General features: G+C 35.5%; 1 long non-coding RNA gene across 16 annotated transcripts; it reads left to right on the top strand.

The window, feature by feature from the left end:
* Positions 1 to 225: 225 nt before the first annotated feature.
* LOC113355999 lies at positions 226 to 4,742 on the top strand. Of its 16 annotated transcripts, none has more exons than XR_003362726.1 (7): positions 226 to 1,258; positions 1,423 to 1,520; positions 2,502 to 2,581; positions 2,688 to 2,784; positions 3,244 to 3,375; positions 3,553 to 3,780; positions 4,280 to 4,742. It is a non-coding gene; the product is annotated as an uncharacterized LOC113355999 (long non-coding RNA). The 16 variants fall into 16 exon arrangements; XR_003362730.1 differs by lacking the exon at positions 4,280 to 4,742 and having other exon boundaries at positions 226 to 414; positions 638 to 1,258; positions 3,553 to 3,847; XR_003362736.1 differs by lacking the exon at positions 4,280 to 4,742 and having other exon boundaries at positions 226 to 453; positions 638 to 1,258; positions 3,553 to 3,847.
* Positions 4,743 to 17,103: the final 12,361 nt, after the last annotated feature.

The following is a 17,103-nucleotide window of genomic DNA, read 5'->3' as shown; positions in this document are numbered from 1 at the left end:
TCAGGTTATTATCTAACTCCTTTAAAATCCTAAATCATATGGGCTCCCATGTCGCACGGTGACCCTCACCCTACCCTTCTCAAATTGCTTAGAAATTCTCTCTTTTTGCGCCATGTCATTCCTAATTTTTCTCTTCTCCTTCGCCATGTCAGTTGCCATCTCATTCCTAAGTTAAAAACTCGGAAAAAATTTCGTGATAAAAAAAAAAAAAAAAAACATCACCTATTCTCTCTACTCTCTTATGGAACCGTTTCTTTTCTTCTCCGTCCTTTCTTCTTCTCAATTCCCTCAGTTTACTATTGATTTATTTTTGTTTTTCTGTCATGCAGTTCTTTTGCCATGCAGTTCTCAAAAGGATCAGATATGATTCATATGCAGTTCTCAAAAGGATCAGATACGATTCACACTTTGTTGGTAAACCCTAACCCTAATGTACTTGATTTTATTTTCCAGGTACGTTATTTTCTCAAAATGATATATAATCAAATACGATTCATAGTTTGTTGGTAAACTCCAACCCTAATTTCTTAACCCTAATGTGACTACGTTTGTGTTTATCTTAATCAATGAACCCTAATATTTTGTTTATTTTTGTTCTAATTTTGATTTTTTCCCTGTGTTTTTCTGTGATTTTTAGATCATGTGGAGTTGTGAATACGTGGGTTACCTGAAGAACATTTTTGCGAGCAAGATGTTGGGCGCTTAATTTTACAAAAAACAATAAGCTGATAGATCAAAAGAAGTACTCTAATATGAACAAGTTACATAAAATAATATAATTATCATTTCCTGTATCTTCTTTGCTTTATTTGACGTGGGTTTAGCATCTATTCCAGTTTTTCACTTTACCGTGACACTCTTATCTTCTTGCGGTCTTTAGAGTTTTTGTTTATCCCTCTAGGTTTGATTAGGATTTTTGATTAATTGATGCTGAGGAAACAAGATTTTTTTTTATAAGATTTTAAGTACTTTATATCTTAAAGTAACCAGTGGAGAACCCAGAGCAGAGATACACTGAGGCTGGCAGAACCCATTTTTGAGAACGATATTGTTAACTGATTGATTTCTCAATGTGAATTATTAAAATCTGCTTATTCTTAGTTTCTGCTTTCTTTAATGTAAATCTTTTTTGTGCGATATAATCTGCAATTTTATGTTACTACTCTTAAGGTTTTCTTCTCTGTGATCTTCTCCTCCCATCTACGCAGAATTTTTTTGCTAAAGAACTGGATTTGAAGACAGGTTGTTGATATTGCAGGTATTAATAAAATTTAATTGTAATTAGTTAATTCATATTAACTAGGAAGTGGTCTTTAGCCACCTACGAAGCCTGTAAATATCTGTACCTGACATTATAAGGTTTATGTTTTTGATTAACCTCAATTGCTCCTCTCTCAAACAATTATCTTATTTGCGTCGAAGTACCGCAGCGAAGATGGAGAATAAAGGCTTTTTCTTCTACGGTTCCATCCTCATCTCCAGGTGTGGACTTGGAGACACTTGAACCTGCCATTTCTAAGGTGAATTTGTTCTAACAATTCATGTCTTGGAGATAGTTTGGTTGTCGATGTGTTGTTGTTGCTGATGTAAAGTAATAGAACACCTTTACGAATTGGTTCCTCGCTTAGTTTTTGCTCTCAGGAAGTTCATATCTAAACGGTAGCATGAGACATTTTTTTGCAAATTCGGCCATGTCTTTGTATCTCTTATATAATTTTCACAATTGTGTTTCCATGGTTTGGGTTTCTGTCTACTCTTCATTAAGTTGATTGCAATTACTGATGCAGGCAGCTTTCTTAGTCACAATGGTACTTTTTGTTTTTTTTTGTTCTTGCTATCATTACTGCCAACTTCCAGGGGTATTTTTTTTTCTTAACTCCTTACCTCTATGATGATCTTGCATGCCTGTTTTTGATTTTATATTGGTACGTGTTTTGATTAAACTGGGTTATTTTACAAGTAGTTTTGATTATTGTTTTGTATCCATCACCCTCTATTGGGTGATTAAACTACGCAGTGATTTTGTATTCGTTTGGTTTGCCTAATCCTCTTCAACTATTCAAGCTTAAATTTTGAAATTAGGTTTAAGGTATTATAATCTTCGAGCAAAGGGAAGGAAACCTAATAAAAACCCTTTATCTTTTTTCATTTGATCTAATTAAACCATTGACTATGTACAGTTTATAACGGCAACAAATGAACATAATGGAGAAAGAAGATACCAGTACACTGCTTTTAGATTTACATACGAGTCTGTACTCCATAGTGTTGTGGCAGTGAGTCTGGCGTTGAAAATATGTTAATCTCTTTATGATTTTCTAATCCCTGCTCATGCTCTAATGTATTCATTAATGAATTCTACTTACTTAAATTTTTCATGGACGGTGATCTTATTCTTATTGCTATTTGTATTTTCAAATTGAATTTTCAACTAAGATGTATTTACGACAACAACCAACTATCTTCCTTACAACTGAAACGGGTATAATTTTCTTACAAAGGCTAGAGGATTGGGCAAAGCTGATAATCAAGAGTAACTTGGAGCTTGTTGTGAGCATATTTTGTCTATTGGGCTTCTAAGGTATGCGTTTGTTACTCAAATATTGCAGTATGTCTTTGCATATATTCGAGATTAACTGTACTCCTAATTAAATAGGTTTTTCTTTCTAATGATAAACAAATTAAAGGATTAGTCAGATGCACAAGTACCATCAAGGTAGCACAATCATTGACATATTAAGTCTTCGCGGGTCCGTACCAGTCGATCAGCCATAGCCCTGTAAGGTATTTCGTACGATAATCATACATGAAGTATCCCTTACTCCCATCCACCTTATCATGCAATAAAATAATTGTCAAGTCTAAGTATCTAAAACTATTGAATAGTGGTGCCTATTGAACTGACCAAATCTTGATAAATGTTGAGTTGGTTAAATTAGACTGTACCAATATGTATAATTCGTTTTGTTAAATTATAATGTACTGATCTGTATAATTCGTTTTGTTAAATTATAATGTACTGATCTATATAGTTCATCGATCGCAACGCACTACTGGCAACATTTTGTATAAGTTTTCGCTTAGTAGTTTGTGAACTGTATAGTTATTATTTGGCTTTGTCGCTGATTTAGGTAGTAGGTAGTCGCGAACAAAGGCACCTTGACCAGTGTAGGCGAAATATCCCGTTGGTTGAAGCAATATTTGAATTCCTTCTCATTTTTGGATTCACTGTGTTAGTGGCAGTGGCAGAGGCGGTGGAAAGAAGAATAACTATTTACAAGAAAAGGTGGTGGCACTGGTGGATGCGGTAAAAAAGCTGGTCTTCGGTTAACTAATAAGAAAGATTTTTGTGGCTAGATGCAGACGTTGCAGGAGGTATGTTCGAATCATCGGAACCACAGGTCTGGGTATATCTAATAAGAATGATTAGAATTTGTCTGTGGTGAACAAACATGTTGGGTCACTTTGATTCACATTGCATTGTCTCCACTGCAATGTTTTTGTGATATTTTTTTTTTGTTGTTGACATGTACGCCTTTTATTGCTATCCAGAGTTTTGAGAGTGGTGTAGCTGCTCTAGATGCTGGTGTTTTTGTTATTGCAGACCAGATCTGTTAGAGAAAAGGCTATAAACCACACCAGATTATATTACAGCGTTGAATGAGTTCGGTCACCTAATTTTGTTGTATGTATATGTGTGTTGGAGGCAGTATTATCATTTTTCCACCAAAGTCTGTAACCTACAGAGGAAGAAAAGCAAGAAAAGCCAAATTTTGGACTGTAAGCTAAAAATAACTCTAATGCATTTTTTTGATCCTTTCATTTTACTCACAAGATTATTAATTGATTATGGAGACTGCAAATCAAAGTTCAACCCATCAAAATGGGACGAAACCTGTGTTGTATCTGCCTAAATAGTAGAGGTGTTGGGTACGGAAGTGGACCAAAGTAGGATGCCATAGCATGCTACTAGACTTCTTCATTTATGTTTCACCGTTTATCTTTACTCCACCAGTTTAAAAAAATCATGGCTTCACCTAATTCTTATGTTGGTACTCTACCCATTTTTAGAAATTTTGATTTTTTTAAGCCAATGTTTGTTGTGCTTGATATGCACTGTTTTGATGTCAAACGGGTAAACATTATTCCGTACATGAAATTTGTATAGCTAATTAGGTTTATGAATCTCTAATAGAGATTTTGAAGGTATTTTCTAGCTAGGAAATTTTCTAACTCTTATGTATTTGTTCTGCCTTTTGATTAGCATATGGTTTCTCAGGTTTTGGGCGAAAAAGATCAGTGAGCTAAAATAAGACCCATGATCATCATGTGCAGAACAAGTATAGAACAATCTACTGATTAATGGATGTGTAAATCTTCATGTTCACGATGACGGGGTGAGGCGAGGCCACACCAAATAAATTTGGGACGGGGCGAGGCCGAAGCCGAGCTTTACCAAATCAAATCGGGACGGGGAGAGGCGAAGCCAACACTTACCAAATCAAAAATATGGTTAAAAGAAAAAGATATCCAGTATGTAGCACGGGCACAACTATGCCATTCTATTTGCAATTGTTGATTGAATTACGCCCGGGTACAAAATCTAGTTTATATAATTAAGGTTTCTCGAAAAAGGGAAAATCAAGCATGGTTACAGAGAAATAAACTTTGCTGCTGCTAAACTAGCTACGAGGGGTATAGGTCTTGGCAGTGGTCAGAGTTATTTATATGAGTCCATATTTTGAGTTGTTTAGATAGTTATGTTGAGGCTTATTATTGATTTGCTTAGACTTTTTTTTCTCAATCCTAATTGGATTTTGTTTTTGTTTTTGTTTTAGTTTTAAATTGATAATTTTGATAATAAATATAATTGGTTGTTAAGCAAAACATTAATTATAAGGCTTGAAATAAACGTCAACAAAGTCCTTAATTATTATTATTTAGTTAAGCCATAAATAAATACAAGCATGTGTTATACGAAAACTAAAAATTAAGACTATAACCAATGGTACAAATTGAGTGCAAATGACCAACTCACGTATTTGAATCAGGAAAACGCAGGAGATACCAAATACACCCAACTTTTTCGTTCGGAAACCTGTAATTGATAAAAATTAACATAATTGCAAGTAGATCAACTTAATGATCCTTGACAATATGTATATAGAGTTAATATCTCAACCTCTACTCAATCAGTATGTATGTATATAGACACAAGGTCCGTAAACCTGATTGTTAAGCAGAGTACTTGGACGATCTCAAAAATCAATATTCAAGATCAATCTAGTCGTATCCAAATAATCCAATCGGAACTCTGCCAAGTAATTAAACTTGTTATCTATCTTTCAAGATACGAATTCTACAAGAAACTAGTCTCATAATCGATTACAATTAAGCGGACATATATACTTAGATTGAATATGTACAAACCTGTGTAAATCCAATTATAAAGATAAACAATATAACGCGAAAAAGAAAAAAACACAAGAAATTTTGTTAACGAGGAAACTGCACTAGCAGAAAAACCCCGGGACCTCGTCGAACACCACAATGTATTAAGGCGCTACAGACACTAGCCTACTATCAGACTTCATATTAGAATGTAATTGAGATCGAATCCACCCTCCAAGCGATTCAGTTACAATCATGCTCCTTACGTGTCTTGAAACTTGCAAGGTTTTGCGCACTTGATTCCCTCAGCTGACGTCCTTTACATCCTAAGAGTTGCTTGAGCCGAAGTGAAGACTTTTGATACCAATCTGCCTCTAATAGATAAGCCTATTTGATTAGATCAAAGATCAAGGTGTGGAAATTTATTTTCAATAGACAAGCTAGCAAACCTCACAAATACGAAGCTTACGACTCCCAAAGATCAGCCTAGATTCTTAACCACCTCTCAGGAACAATCGTCAAAATATGAACTAAGATCAATCTTTAGATATCTATCTTGAGGAATCACAAAGTTTGAGATGAATAGAACTTTGTGATTACTTTCTATCTTTCCTGAAAGAGATTATGAAAACCTCGATAACAGAAAGCCAGATCAGGATTCACGAACTATCAAGGTTGTTAGAGCATTGCTCGGTCGAACTCGCATGCGTTGCTATCTCAAGCATGTGTTGTCAATGTTAGTGATCAAAACTATAAGTCTTGATTTCTGGCCTATATAGCTAAAGGTCTCGGACTAGGATAGAAAGTATAGTTGAGCTCAAGACTCCATGAAAATCATCATACAAGACGAAGGACTACTCAAGGAACTGGTGGATCTTCATCGACTAAAAGGTAAGTGGAGGCTTGAACTTATTTGTCACTCAAAAGTCTATCTACTATATCTCTTACTCTTGAGACAAAAGTCGTTTTGATATATAGACTTTCAGTATACACATTTTCTATTTCGAGCCGAGTGTAACTCGCCTATCTATTTCTCGAAATATGTGTTGGTATGCTTTCGCTTTAGCCAAATTCATCTTTACCTAGTGACGAATGTCATGTTATGTTTCAATCACTTTTGAAATTGCTCTGACGAAAAATGGTATGTGAATAACGACTGTATAACGTCCTCTGAAAATGTTTCAATGATTGAAACGAGAGTTTAGATTACATAACCATTAGTAGGATATAAGCATTGTTGTGGAGACTGTATAAGTCCTTATTCCTTGAACCAAAGTTTGCGAACTTTGTTGATAAATAGAAACGGAATGTGGCGTTAGCCAAGTCCGCGAACTGGCGGAAGTTCTCGACCCGAGAATTTCTGTTGGAGTTTGTGAACTCCTTCCGTGAGATTAAATCCGCGAACCCAGTCCGCGAACTTGAGCAAGTTATATCTAAAATCGGTTGTTCTTGAACTCATGTTTATATAAACTAAGGAATACTTTTGCAAACCGTGGCTATAAAGTTCATGAACCGATTCGAGTGAATCAAACCGTTTTTGCTTCGATTGTGTCTTGTGTAGTTACATAAGATCTAATCAATTGAACAACTCTCTAACTAGTTCATTTGAGTCATTTGAACTAGTTATGGTGAAGAAGAATATTGTGGATATGAAAGTGATCATATGGCTAACCATTTGGTTAACTATTGTTGAACCAATAAATGTTAATGTTTGGGAACGGCTACATAAACCCAAAATTGGACATTTCATTTGTGTGTAACAAGCTAAGTTTTCGATCCAACGGTTGAGAAATATTAGCTTGAATCTAATCAGGTTTTAATTTAACGGTGAATATTGAATGCTTTGTTACCAAGCTGACATTGATTGCAAACCCTGATTTGAAAGACCATATAAGGGAGAACTCTAGCAACTGGGAAACCTAATCCCAACACCTTACGTGTGATAATAGTTGCATAGCTAGAGTCGATTCTCCTTTAACCTTTGGTTTCTTCTTCTAAAACCAGGTTAACGACTTAAAGACTTCATTGGGATTGTGAAGGCATACCGGTACTACTTTTCTTGTAGTTGTGTGATCTGATATTACATCTTCTATCGTTACGAGTACAATTGTAATAATTGGCTTGAGATTTATATCTCCGATAGGTAAGATAAAAAAGTAATCACAAACACTTCGTCTCATCGTTTGTGATTCCACATTATCTTTTTTCGCTGCCTCGATTAGGATTATTGTGAGGTGATTGATAATACTAGGCTGTTCTTCGGGAATATAAGTCCGGTATATCAATTGGTTCCTGTTCACCTTGATTTATCAAAAGACGAAACAAAACTCGTAGGTATATTCGTGGGAGACAGATTTATCTATTACCGTATACTTTTCTGTGTGATACAGATTTGTTTCTTAAAGTCTTCGACTTTGGGTCGTAGAAACTCTTAGTTGTGGGTGAGATCATCTAAGGGAATCAAGTACGTAGCATCCTGCTAGGATCATAGACGTAGGAGCATAATTGTACCTTGGATCAGTGTGAGATTGATTGGGGTTCAACTACAGTCCAGACCGAAGTTAATTTGGAGTAGGCTAGTGTCTTAGCGGCTTAATACAGTGTGTGTTCAATTTGGACTAGGTCCCGGGGTTTTTCTGCATTTGCGGTTTCCTCGTTAACAAAATTCTGGTGTCTGTGTTATTTCTATTCCGCATTATATTTGTTTATATAATTGAAATATCATAGGTTGTGTGTTGTTCAATCAATTAGAATATCCGACCTTTTTGTTGTTGATTTAAATTGATTGACACATGGATATTGGTATTTAGTACCATCCAAGTTATCTCTCTTTGATAAAGACTCACAGATTTCTATTTGCTTGAGTAAAGATCAAATTGAGAGATTGAGATATAAACTCCTTGATATAATTTTTATCTAGATTGAGTCTGACTGTCTAGTTGATTCTCTAGAAAGTATATTGGAGTTTGTCCATACAGATTGCTAATCGAATTGTTGGGTGTGGTTGTTGTAACCCCACTTTTTAAATTGGTATCAGAGCAGGCAAACACGTTTAAGACCTCAAAAGTTTGTGTTTGCGGCAATCTGACTCTATGGACAAGAGTATTATCTCTGATAACGCAACATCAGTTCGGAGACTCTCGGGTGAGCTTCAAAGTCCTGAAACTTCTGAGAAAAACTCTATCTCATGTCCCTTGACTGAATCTGCATTCTACTGGGAAAAATCTCTTGATGAGAAGTTGGATGAATTGTCAGATGACAGTGATTCAGAAGAAGGACAAAGTATCGATGAGGAAGTCTCTCAATATATCAAGCTGTTTGACCATGATTTGAAAGAAAAAAAGTCAACAACTTGCTTGAGTAAGTACATGACTCCTCTTTGTCAAGAAAACAGAAAATTGAGAAAACTCTTTAAAGGATATGATGGAGGATATAATCTCCTAAAATCTATCGTTAAAGATCGTGAGGAAGATGTACGCACAAAAAGGTCTGAATGTGATAATCTTCTCCGAAATCTATTTATGTTGAAAGAAAGACTTGCAGAAGCTGAAGCAAGATATGACTCTCAACAAAAATGTTTTGATGACAAAGAACCCAGTCATCTTGTCAAAGAAAAATCCTTGGAGACTGACCTTGCAGCAGCTCTTGATAAAGTGAAATCACTGGAAGAGAGTCTGAGAAGATTCAATTTTAGCTCTACAAAATTGTCTTCTATGATTGGAGCATGTAAAGAACATCGTGATATACGCGGTCTGGGCTATAAAGGTATAGACGCTCCAAAAACTAGTAAGATCAATTTTGTGAAAGCTGTTGATAATTCTTCTTGTGAAAATACTTTCGCAGCTGGTAATATGGATAAAAACAAGGATTCTACTTCTTCCAAATCTACTCACACGAGAATGGTTAAGAATAATTCCTTTAACTGCTATTACTGTGGGAATAAAGGACATTATGAGCGAAGATATCGTTTTCGTTTAAGGAATGAAAAACTTCACAACATGCTTGCATGAATGTCTAAAGAAGTCATCAAACCTGTTTCTCACATTGTCGGAGTAAAAGGCACTTTCGACAATCATGAAAACTACTATGATAACTCTTTTCTTAATCGTGCCTTTGAAATGAAAAGTGGTAGAAGGAAGAACGACAGAAGAGTAACCGACTTCTTAAATTACTCTGAAAAGAGGAAAAGACATATGAGAAAGAAAGAAATGTCGTGTTTCTTGGCACTCGCTGAAGAAGGCCGCAAAGCCAAGAGTTCAGCTCCACCAGAAGTTTTGTTAACGAAACCACAATAGCAGAAAAGCCCTGGGACCTCGTCCAGATTTGAACACCAAACTGTATTAAGCCGCTACAGACACTAGCCTACTATCAGACTTTCCACTGGAATGTAGTTGAGACCGAATCCACTCTCCAAGCGATTTGATTACAGTCGCGCTTCTTACGTCTCTTGACTTCGCAAGGCTCTACGCAATTGATTCCCTTAGTTGGCGTCCTTTATAGCCTAAGAGTTGCTTCAGCCAAACTGAAGACTTTTGATACCAATCTACCTCTAACAGATAATCCTTTTTGCAATAGAAAAAACTAGCAAACCTCACAAATCCGTAGCTTAACTCCCGAAGAGCATCCTAGATTCTTAACCACCTCTCAAGAGCAATCTTCAAAAGATCAATTAAGATCATTTTTCAGATATCTATCTTGAGGAATCACAAAGTCTGAGACGAAGAGAACTTTGTGATTAATATCTATCTTGCCTGAAAGAGATTACGAAAACCTCGATAACAGAAAAGAAAGATCAGGATACACGAACTACTAATGTAAAGATAGTTGGACATGGCTCCAAGAATCCCCAAAGTGAAGTCATCTAGTCGTAGACCTAATTATATTTCCATGAGGAAACCTAGGTCTATAGAGGACGACTCTAGAATCAACTAGGACACAAAGTTTCAGGAATTAGATTTCCAAGTTGAAAGAGCATCTATATTTATATATTTCAAGTACCAGAGTTTGCATAGAATTCAAGCGAAGATAACTTGAGAATCAAGCAAACACTTTTAGGTATTGAAAATATAATAGAAGAAAATACACTAGGAACCAATTCTGGAACCGTGTATAATGATTATTCATTTTGGTAAGTATGCTAAAGAACTAAAGCTATTTGATGTCTATGTAAACACCTAAGAATTTAATCATGACACAGACACATAAGTGTTTGAGTGACTAACAAAGTGTTATAAGTGTTTGAGAGAGTTCTAGCAATGTTAAACATATTTTAAAAATAAGTCTTTGAGCATCTGCTAAAATCATAAACAAGGACGGTTGATACAACGGTTCGTGAACCGTTAGGCTTGTTCACGAGTCAGGGTGCAACGGTTAGTGAACCGAGTTTGCCAAACCTACAAGACTACCGAACTTAGTTGACCACGGTTCATGAACCGGGTTCGTTAACTTCTAGCCTATAATACCAACTTTCAAAATTCAGTTCACCACGGTTCGTGAACTGTCCCCATCTGAACTTGCGGTTTTCGAACTGGTTAGACAACCTTCATGTATTTCTGAAACTCGGATATCTATGGTTTGCGAACTGGTTCGCCAACCTACCCTGAACAAAAGTATCACATATTTCAATATTTCTCTCTTATGATTTTTGAAACATCCACGCGTTATAAAATCATTTGCATGCACAATTTTCAATTGATCCACAAACTAATTCACACAATAAATTGTTTAGTACTAATATTGTCAAGGATCATTGAACATCTTTGTTTAGAATCATATTTTGATATTTTTAACAAGACAAGCTTGACTCGAAACTTCTTCTTTGTAGATCTTTTAGAAGTCGTACAACATCGTTTCAAAATGATATAATGGTAAGATAATGAGTAAGTAGAATGGTTCAGTAATCATATACCTGATACAGAAGTTCTCCAAATGTCTCCGTCGATCTTCAGTCTTCGAGGGTGATGTATGATACTCAATTATTAAATTTTAACCTAGTCCGAGACTTGACTTAGTAGACAAGAAATCAAAATATAGTTTTGATCATCTAAATTAACAACAAGCTTAAGATAACAAAACTTGTGGGTTCAACTGAGCATTGCTCTAAGAATCTCCCCTTTTGTTAATTTCAGTGACAAAACTATTTAATACATATGTAATTAAAAGAAATAAACTTTTCAGCTCAATCTACTATGCTTGATTTCCTTGGTTCTTCAACAAACATCTTAAATTCTTCGTACTTCAAGTTCTTATATGGTTCTGCATGTGTTCATTTAGAAGTTTTGTTGTTGAAGACCCGTAGCGAGAACAACTTATTAGAATACTCAAAAAGAGCTTCGTTAAAATGAGGTAATTACACTCTACTCATCGGTTTTTATACAGAAACATAGAGTTGTTACCTTCCTCAAAATACAATTGCACCACATTTTCGAAGCAATACTACGGTGGTATGTTCTCCCCCTTAATCAATACTTACTCCTTTTGCAAAATAGGTAAAACCTATACATAATAATCCGCTCCCCCTTACATTATGCTCCGAAAAGCCATATGTAATGTAGTAAGATACTACTTAATAATTCTCCTCCTTTTTGTCACCAAAATTGGAGAAGGAGAAAAATCGGGATGAAGATGAATTAAACAAAAGAGTATTCAAGACTAGAGAACACATACCAACATTTACTTTAGATGATTTCACCAAGTAAACTTGGTTAACGTAAGGATCTATAGAGTTACAAGAATATCCTACAATTCCACATCCACTTTCCCCACAAAGATGTTACCATTAATATTGTGTATCGGTATCATATCGGTTGGGTCTGATATACTTATACAAAATATTATATCGGTTTTTATCGGAGATACATCATTAAGACTAGAATTTTAAAAATATTTAAAAATATTTCAATTTTAAAAAATTAGTGCTATATGATGAATTAATTCTCAAGATCAAAAGCTTCACAATACAAATTCAATCTCATTCCACTCTAAATCCTTATTTTTACTACTCATCTTTTAGATGACACTGTCATTGCTACTAACCTTAATTAATGATGTTGCAGATAAAAGCATCAACGATAATTCTCATTTGATGAATATTCAAAATAAAGAATGAGCAATAAAGAACTATAATTGTTTCAAGGATAAGAAACTCATTAAAAATGACAGTTGGAAATTTGTTTACTGAATGGATCGAGTTTCCAAGGGTACCAAATTACCCTTAGCGATATTATCATTGTATCAGTGAACCCGATATATCGGTTTGTGCTAGCCGATATGAGCATTTTTATCATTCACTTCTTGTATCGCCTATATTTTAGATATCATAAAAAAAAATTCCGATATACAATAAAAACCTATAATATAGGCCGGTACAATTGATATTGACTACCTTGAGCACAAATTCAAAAGAACTCTCCCCCATTTGATGTCATTCCCGAAAGAACAACATGAGCGACCTTAACTCGGTCGAACTCATAAGTGTTGTTATCTCAATCTTGTTGTCAATTTTAGTTGTCAAAAATATATCTGATTTCTAGTCTACATTTAGTTAAGTCTGGGATTAGGATAGAAGTGTAGTTGAGAAACGGACATCACGGGAGTCATCATTGCGTTTTACCGTTTGGAGGCGAAGATCAACCGAAACTTTTGGAGAACTTCTTCAACGAAAGGTAAGTGAAGATTGATGGTATTTTTCAATGATGTTGTAGTAAGATGATTCGTTCACTCAGATTTGTTGAGAATTTGTTTTAAGACTTAATAAAGAAAATAAGGAAAAATATATATACACAATTTGTCACAAGATGAAGAGACGCTGAGACGCGGGATTCCACTACTTTTCATATTGTTATGGTTCAGTCATTAACTCTAGACAATATAGCTCAAACAAAAGAAGTTGTGACTCTAGTTCTTTGCTAAAAATAGATTTCGTAAAATATTATTTGTAAGTTAAAAGCATGACGCATCTAAAGTATTTAGAACTAAGCATGCGGCATCTAACAAAATAACAAATAATTAACAGAAATTATAAATCAATTAAATCTATGCAAAAAGTCAATAAAAGAATTAATTCATTTACCACAATCATGAAAAGTTGCTTCCTCCGTTGTCCCAGTGATAGGGTTTAGCTCATCATGTTGTTGGAAACACGCTCGAAATTCATTATTATTGCTCAAAAATGGTTTACAAATGATGAAAAGGGAGAAATATAATGAAAACCGGGTTTGTAACAGTTATATGTGTTACAAACCAGAACAACCCACAGTATGTGTCACTGATACTGTAGCAAATAAGTCTGCCTCTGATGTACGACCCGCGCCTGTGAGTCGTTATCACTGTAGAAAAACGACTGTCTTTGCTGGTCCGTTCTTCGTGTTCCTCAGTATTTTTCTGCTGCTGCTGCAGATTTCTCTGCATCTTGATTTTTCGACTCTGTGGTGCTCTATTCTATCCCCTAACTCTCCATCCTCTTATGCGAGCTCCTTGAAACCTTTTTATACCCAACAACCATCAAATCTTCCATATCTTCACGTAATAAATTCTTGTTATTTCTCCGGAAAAATACAAGAATAATACTCCATTATTAACTCTTCCACGTTGCTGTTGTAGCTCAATGTACTCCAAACACGCTTCTCCCTTCTCAGACAACACTCAAATGCTGCAGCCACAAAATTTCTCACACAAAACTCGTGTAATCCCGAGTTTTTATCTAACTTCCCTGTTTGAGATCAAACACCTTCAAAACACGTGAAAGACGTGGGTACATCATGAGCACATAATACTTTTCCAAATACCTCGACAATGTGCAACAAAATCTTCTCTTATCTTCCAAATATAGTAACAGAATATCCGAGTATTATTTCCTTCTCTGTTTTGTTGAAATTCATAGATAATCCTCATTCACTCGAAATTATAGTTATTACCAATCCTGTTTTATCCAAAAAGGATATTCCCAAACCAAATCCACGAAAAGATTGCATAAAATCACGTTCAAAATACGCCCTGAGAAGTCTGCATGTTACCAGAGTTCCAAACAACATTTTCCCACCAAATATTTCTCAAACCGTGAAGAAGAAGATAGCCCCCTATCCATAGTAGGGTGCGAATAGCAGGTGGATGTCTTGGGGTGCAAATAGTGATTGAGGTGCCCCTTAGTAATTGGGTGCCCCTTATCCAAAATAGGTGTCCGTTTAGCAATTGTCCTCCGGGGGTGCCTTCAACAACTTTTCGAGCCGAATTTTTCAAAAATGTTTATTGCCCCAAAATACCTACAAACACACAAAACACCATAATAAGGACGAAAACGAGTGCTAACAATACCAAAAATTGAGGACAAAATAGACACATAAATGCATCTATAAAATACCCCCAAACTTATTATTTGCTAGTCCTCGAGCAAAACTACAAAAACAAAACCGAGTTAATCTCGGGAGGGTTTACCGGAGGTGTGCCCACAAAACCATTACTCCAGACCCTAACTATCTACGCAGAACCTTGGAAGGCACTAAAGAATCTCCTTGGTTGGCATACTTATTGACTACAGGAGGAAGTACCCTGATGCGAAATTCCAATTGATGTACACGAGTTTGCACTCAAGCATACTAAAATTCATATAAAGTGACAGAGTTATACTCAGATAGTTTCTGGACATCATAACTGAGATACCGGTCTGACTAATATCAACACAACTGGCATATACAAGGGCACCAGCGGTCGACTTTATTGAATTTATTCCGGTTGGTCTGATGGTCTGGTCTCAATACTCAACTTTTTTTTTTTGGTATCCCAATCATTTCACCCTAGCAAAGTTAATAACTTGAATCTTGTGCCCCACCAAATCATTTAAAAAATAGAAACAGAAGGATTAGGATTCAACGAGATATGGCGAAACTACCATGTTTTTTTTTTCTTTAATTCTAACACCTGAGCTCTGTGCTTTTATGAATAGACTCTTTATATGTTTCCATCTAATCAGATTGGTTCCTCAACTCCTACAACCAAGATTTTTCCATCCACTTAGATAGGTTAGTGCTATCCTTAATAGGCATAAATTTCTAGGCTCTGGAGTTTATTTATACTGCAACTAAAAAGTTTCTCCCATACCCCCAAACTTAAATCTAACATTGTCCTCAATGTTCTAAAGATAAAATTAAAAGCATGAACAATGAGAAACTGTTACCACTTGAAGAAAAAGAGTTAAGGAAAGAAATAAGGAAGAATATTACCGTGTTGCATGAGCATGGGTTACCTCCCAAGAAGTGCTAAGTTTAAAGTCTTCAGCCAGACATTGGAAGAATTAGTCACCTCGTAGAATCATATAGCAGTAGCCGAAATAATTTTGGGTCATCTGGATCAAAAAGTATTACCCACAAGAAGAGGAAACTGCAACAGACCAAGAAGATACCAAACATACCCTTGCTTAAGACAACTACATCTAGTTGTGGTTCAGGTTCAGGCTCTATAAAATGGTCTAAATAAAAGGTTTTCATCGGTTGGATTTCCTCAAAGCTAAGATCCGGTTCAGGTATTAGAGTCTGGAAAAAATCAACTAAGAACTTAGAAGCACATAACAACAACCTGAATAATTGGGGATCCTCTAAGTCAATTAGATTTGACTCACAAAGTTGACCATAATAATGGTCATTCTTAAGAAAATGTGTCGACCCTAATATCCTAAAGTAATTAGGTTTAGTATCAAAACTTAATAACCGACACATCTGAAAATCATATGTTCCCACAATTAGAAGAAAAGTTTTTGGTGGGAAAACAAAGTCAATCTTGGTATCATAGCCTGGGTTAACCACATCAACCAGAGGATGGGTTTCTAGCAACTGAGCTTCTTTTTGTACATTACTAGGTTCAGGAAAATGTGTATGGAGATAATCTTGTAAGATGGTTGAGGCACAAATGTCAAGTCCTACACGAGGGGACTTTCTAAGAGTTAAAGGTAAAGCACAGGGAGAATGATAATCACCCCCAAACTTAGAGTTTTGGGTGTCTCTAGATAGACTAACTACAATTTCTAGATCCTCGCAATCCTGAAAATGGTCAATTGCTTCTTTTAGGTTATACTCAGGTGATGCATCCTCACTCATATTTAACAGCTCTACGAGTTCATCTTCTTCGTCTAAGATTATTGTTTCAAAATCGCCAGACTCTAAAACATTATTCTCAGAATAAACTCGTTCATCTAAATCATTATCGGCTTTGTAAACAGGAAATACTACATCGTCCAAAACGAGGGTATCTCTAGTCAAATCCTCGTCCTTTTGAATAGGTGAATAATTAGTAAAATTATTTGGATTTGAACTAGAAATAATATTATCATTGTAAAGCTCAATTTGAGTAACCATTTCCTGATCACTATTCCTACATAAGTATGATTCTCCATCAACACTATCCTCATCATAATAACATGAAAAAGATCGAACCTCATCAAAACAAGTAGTGCTACCAATTCTAACCTCGTTATCTTGATTATGTAAATAACTATCTTCATTCTCAACGGTATTATTGGATACACTATATTGGCAATTCAAGTAATTTCGAAAAATTCTTTCGTTCGTCTCAGCTATCCGCTTGAGGTGGTCTTCTAAAGAAGGTTCACTCATTATTGTAGTTCTTTCGTCTATGATTATACTATTCATCTCAGCTAACTTACGCGTCGACTCAGCTAACTTCCTGAGGGACTCTTCTAAAGGAGGAATAGGAACAGAGGGA

The sequence above is a fragment of the Papaver somniferum genome, chromosome 3 (assembly GCF_003573695.1).
Source record: "Papaver somniferum cultivar HN1 chromosome 3, ASM357369v1, whole genome shotgun sequence".
NCBI lineage: Eukaryota > Viridiplantae > Streptophyta > Magnoliopsida > Ranunculales > Papaveraceae > Papaver > Papaver somniferum.
This window is presented reverse-complemented; position numbering and strand designations above follow the sequence as displayed.